Source organism: Nanorana parkeri, unplaced genomic scaffold (genome assembly GCF_000935625.1).
Source record: "Nanorana parkeri isolate BGI_ZX_2015 unplaced genomic scaffold, ASM93562v1 scaffold1421, whole genome shotgun sequence".
NCBI lineage: Eukaryota > Metazoa > Chordata > Amphibia > Anura > Dicroglossidae > Nanorana > Nanorana parkeri.
The window spans coordinates 201,221-207,249 of record NW_017307689.1 but is presented as its reverse complement, the minus strand read 5'-3'; positions in this window follow the sequence as shown (position 1 = coordinate 207,249).

The following is a 6,029-nucleotide window of genomic DNA, read 5'->3' as shown; positions in this document are numbered from 1 at the left end:
TACTGAACTAGATCTTTTTGGCGATCACAGAAAATGGAGATACTGACATCACTCTGCAAGAGGTTCCACTGTTGTAATCTGGAGCCCAGTAGCTCTGCCTTACTCTTAGGCAATTAAAATCTCTGACCAGGTCATTTAGTTAATTCTGTGAAATTAGATGTGGTTCAGGAGGAGCATACGGTGGGCTAAAGTTTGGGTCAGCTGGCATTGACTGCCCCAGGTCAGTTGCATCCTGTTCATCATCTTTATCATCATCTGAGTCTAGAGAGTAGGATTCTGGTGGATCTGGAATAGGCAAGTCCTCACCATGGGGTACAGGACAAAGTGTGGATGGAATGTTTGGATATTCCACGGTCCACTTCTTTCTTGAGATCCCTTTTGCAATTGGGGGAACTATGCAAAAATAGCAGTTGCTACTATGATTTGTGGGTTCCCTCCACACCATTGGGACTGCAAAAGGCATGGACTTTTTCTTCTTGTTTAGCCAATGACGCAGATAAGTTGCACTCTTGTCCTGATGACCTGATCCCCTATTTTGCATCCAAAATATAGGTCAGTGGTGGCGAATCTATGGCACGCATGTCAGAGAGGGTACGCGGGGCTCTCTCGGCTGGCAAGTGAGCCCAGGTTCAGCCCCCTAGAGAGCCACACAGCCCCCCTGAGAGCCATACAGGCCCCCTAAGAGCCGCACAGCCCCCCTGAGAGCGGCACAGCCCCCCTGAGAGTCACACAGCCCCTGTAAGAGCCACACAGCCCCCCTAGGAGCCACACAGGGTGCAGAGGTCAGTAGTAGGTATCGCACAGAGTGCAGAGGTCAGTGGTAAGAGATGCAGAGGCCAGATGTAAGGAACGCACAGAGTGCAGAGGTCAGATGTAAGGAACGCACAGAGTGCAGAGGTCAGATGTAAGGAACACACAGAGTGCAGAGGTCAGATAAGGAAAGCACAGAGTGCAGAGGTCAGATGTAAGGAACAAGCAGAGGTCGGATGTAAGGAACACACAGAGTGCAGAGGTCAGATGTAAGGAACGCACAGAGTGGAGAGGTCGGATGTAAGGAACGCACAGAGTGGAGAGATCAGTAGTAAGGAACGCACAGAGTGCAGAGGTCAGATGTAAGGAACGCACAGAGTGGAGAGGTCGGATGTAAGGAACGCACAGAGTGGAGAGATCAGTAGTAAGGAACGCACAGAGTGCAAAGGTCAGATGTAAGGAACGCACAGAGTGCAGAGGTCTGATGTAAGGAACGCAAATAGTGGAGAGGTCAGTAGTAAGGAACGCACAGAGTGCAGAGGTCAGAATTAAGGAACGCACAGAGGTCAGAAACAAACAACGGAGTAGTAAAGAACGCAACAAATCCTGCTTTCCTATCTTGCAGTATGGGGTGGCATGGGTTACATGAGACAGCAGTCTGGCATTTGGATTTTTACATAGAAAGTTTTTAGCACAAGTTGTAAAAAATTACATAGAAAAAAAGAATGCGTTGTTGTTTTTTTCCAGCATGCACTCTTCTATGTTAAAAGAAGGGTGCTTCACTAACCTGCACTCCGTGCACCCGCTGCCCCTGATCCAGGAGTTAACTCCCTGTGCCCCAGACTTTCTTCAGCCTCTTCCAAGTCAAGATGCCACCGCTTGTTGCTGCATGGGCGGCGGCAGGAGCAGGGGCTTCTTCGTGTCCACTCCACCCCGGGCAGTCTCTCCTCTCTCTCTCAGCAGGAAGTGTTGGAATGCTAGAGCCCCTGGTAGTTCCGCCAGTAATAGAGGGGGAAGCCACGGGTCCTCTGGTCAGTCCGACCCTGGGCCGAGGGAGAGAGCAGCAGCAATTTACTTGCAGGGGAGAATGGGGCCCTGCAGCCTCCGCAACCCCACAGTCTCCGCAAAATGGGGCCCCGCAGCCACCACAATTGCTCCCCAGCCTCCGCACGCCCCCTTCCTGAATCTGCCTGCTGTCAGGTGAGAGAAAGCTACAGAGGCGAGTTAGGCAGCCGCGAGGCCCTTGTGAGCGCGAGGCCTTAGGCGACCGCCTAACTCGCCTAATTAGAGAGCCGCCTCTTTGAGACACATAAGTTGGTTTAGTGGTCCAGTTTGGGCACTCGGGCTCAAAAAGGTTTGCCATCACTGATATAGGTGGTATGCCTTTTTTACCACTGCCGTCATACTGCACTTTTGAGATGAAAATGTAACCTCACCATAAATGCAGCAGAAGTTATCTGCGTTGTTTACACAGTTTCGAGGCATCTTGGCTTCTGAGGAAAAATATCCTGGAAATGTTAGGCAATAACACTTTCACAAGCCACCAGATGTAACTGTATGATGCGTAGATCTGACCAAGACAAATGTACCTTGCAATAAAAAAACAATAAATGTAATTTAGGTAATAATCTTTAGTTTCAAAGTGAAGATACATTTATACACTTCCATGTGGTACCATTTTCATTGTACCGTACTTTGTCGAGAAGTTACGAGGCATCATGATCATCAGACACCTCTCTCCCTTGTAGGCAAATATACTCCCCTGTGTATAAATCTTTATTGTGAAATATCTTGAAAACCTTAGCCAACAAGCACCTTTATCACCTGTTTTCTAATTCATCTAATCAAAATATGTAAGAATTAACGCATTTTATCGCGGAGGTCGATAATTTCCCACAATTTGTAGACCAGTGTTATTTTGTACCCTTGTTCTAAAGGTAAGGCAGAGCTACTGATTACAACAGTGGAACCTCTTGAGTGGTGTCACGAAAAAACAATAAATGAATGGAAAGTTATGTTATTGGTATCAATAAAAAGATACATTTATAATGATTTGTGTGGCACCATTCTCATTGCTTTATCACATTTTGCAGAAAAGTTATGGAGCATAATCGCACATCCCCCTCGTAATTTTGAATTATTTTGATGCAATTTTGACCTGAAGCTGTATCTTGGAAACTAGAGCCAATTAATACTCAAGACTTAATTTTTCTTTATTAGTGACCCAATTCTGGTAAAATTTAGCTACTTTCATTTCCGAGGCTTTCTCTTTGTTGACCCGTGTAATGTTTGTGGTATAGAGTCCCCTGGCTTTTAAATAAAATGAGGGCCTCCATCTCGGACCGGTGTTGGAGATGCGGTTCGGAATTGGGTACATATTTTCTGGTCTTGCTCATGCTTGCAATCCTTCTGGGATCCGGTGCTGAATGTCATTGAAGATCTCACTCTGGTGAATCTGAGAAATAACCCAGCGGCATGTCTGCTACACATGTCCACGAGTTCGATTTCCAGATACAAACACTCTCTCACACGTCACACGTGAATGCTGCAAAGGCATGTATCCCATTGCTCTGGAAACTCTGGAAAATCATATCCTCCTACCATTAAAATGTGGCTCACTAAAGCACATGGTCTGTACATGGAGGACTTGACAGCTTTTTTGCGAAACTTGGAGGGGTCCTTCTCTTCTACATGGGATTCTTGGATATATTTTAGACACTCTGACCGCTTCACAGCCCTCATGACTTGAAGAGTTCTTGTTGCCGCCCCTTGTGCCAGCTAGTGTCTGCTAATCTTCACTACTATAATTTACCAGTGTCCTGCTTTGGAGTTCAGCGAGATGCTGTATACTCTGAGCGCTCTCTCTTTGGGTGGTTGGCTGGGGGGGTTGGCTTGGGTCTCCTTTCTTTGCCTTTTGCCTCCTCTCCATGACCAAACCTGGTTCTTCTCCCATCTGGCTCCTATCTTTCCTTTTATTCTCTCCCCTGTCTTTTCCCCCCCCCCCTGTCTTTTTTCTATCTTTACCTCCTCTGACTCTGCTTCTTTGTTAGCGCACTACTACTACCTATACGACTTGAGATAATTTTCTAGACACTATTGGTTATACGTGTTGTATATGAACAATTGCCTATCTATATCTCCAGGTGTTGATCTTGGACAATTTGTGGTTGATAAGCATTATATGATTCCTATTTTCTTTTTTTTACTGATGCGTGATAACATTTATATAAAGGCGCTCCTTGTCTCTATGTTATACTCTCACCAAATTTACGTATGAACGTTACTGTGATTTTTCTTTCCTTTCAAGCTATTGGCAGTAGGGCAATAGTGTCAAATGGTCATATCTTTGGGCTGTATTACCTTTTGCAATTGGGTACAATTGTTGTATGCATGGCCCACTGCCTCGATTCGTGTTAATAACCATTATTCTCTATCTTTTTCTTTGGGTCATGGCACAAGGCAGGGATGCCCTCTGTTGCCACTCCTTTTTTGCAGTGGCGATAGAGCTTTTAGCTCTTCTGCTTCATTAATCTGTGAAGGTGGCAGTGTACTGGAGAGGTCTGCTGGAAGAGAAAGTTGCCCTCTATGCGGATGACATCCTTTTGTTTCTTGCAGACACTACTTCCTCTCTTGTAGAGGCAATGTCTTTGATTTCAGAATTTGGTGACTATTTGGGGCTGTGGATTAACTGGGACAAGTCTCAGTTGCTTCCTCTAGACCCATTGCTGACCCCCTTAATCCACTCTTTAGCCCATATTAACGTCTCATATTATGTATCTAGGAGTTGTGATTTCTTGCAATATTGCGGAGTACCCTTCACTGAATCTCTCTCCCCTGATCTCCAAATTCTAGTCTCAATCTAGGATTTGGTGTCAGCTCCCCCTGTCAGTGGTGGGCTGTGCCAACCTCCTGAAAATGATTTGGATGCCCAATTGTTATATCTATTGCACAACGCCCCTGCTGGTTGACTAACTTTTTTTTCATAAGGTTTGTTTAGGGGCCTTATTTGGAGAGGTATTCGGATTAAAATGCATTATTTACAATACCCTAAAATGATGGGAAGCCTTGCACACCTAACACAGGGATATATTATTTGGCCACTCAACTACAACATATAGCTGGTTGGGAGAGGCGGGATTGATCTATCTCATGCTTTCTTATTATATCTTTTTTTTTTTTGCAAGGTGCACACCCTCTATATACTTTGGACAACTCTGCTTATTTACAAAGTAGGGCCCAACCTCCAACATTATATTTGATGGGGAAGCTCTGGCGTACGGTTAAAACAATCTTAGGTCTTTCAAGATATACGAGATATACCCCCCATGGCATAAAAAATCTTTGTTGGAGTTGTATAAGTTAGAGGGGTTTCATAGATGGGAGAAAGCAGGGGGTTTTACACTTTTTTTAACTTTTACTCTGAAGGAGATCTTAAGTCCTTTTCTCAATTGCAGTCTGAATTTGCTTTGTCAGGTACCTGTTTTTTCCAATATTTACAGTCACAACTGAGGGGTACAATGCTGTACTTCTCTTCTACTCCTCTATTAGATCGTATAGCACAAGCTCAGATTACAAAGGGTTTAATCTCTGTAACATGTACATATCTGCTATGTAAATATTTATTGAAATACCTCATGCCCTGTCAGACCAAATGGGAGGTGGATATGGGTCCTATTAAGGATAAGGTGTGGGAGAGGGTACTAAAATTGGCTCCTTCGGTATTGCTTTCCTCATCTTATAGACTTACGCAACTTTTTATACTGCATATACCGTACGCAAGAGTTTCTTTATACAATTGGAACTAAATCTGATCCCCATTGTGGTCATTGTACTCATGGTAATGGTTTACTTATTCATTTATTGTGGAGATGCCCAACATTAAGACGATACTGGCACAAAGTGGTATGGCTATTGAATGGGATATATGGTATTCAGTTGGATGTAAATTCTTTGTCATGTCTATTGGGATATACTGGATTACCTGACGTGGATATATACACATTAGCTGCAATGTCTAAAGCACTGTTCCTTACAAAGGAGGTTAATAGCAGTGAAGTGGGTTTCTCCATATTCCCCAACAGAAGACAAGCAGATTGCGGAAATTAATAAATATATTCTGTTTTCAAAAATACACATATAGATTGTGTCAGAATATGCATAATTCTGATTTGACATGGTCCCGAGGGTTATGCATTTTTCTTCTGTGATTAATTAAAGTGACATTAAAGTTACAAATATTTTTCTTCCCTCCCCCCCCCCCCCCTCGTGTTTTCGGGGCT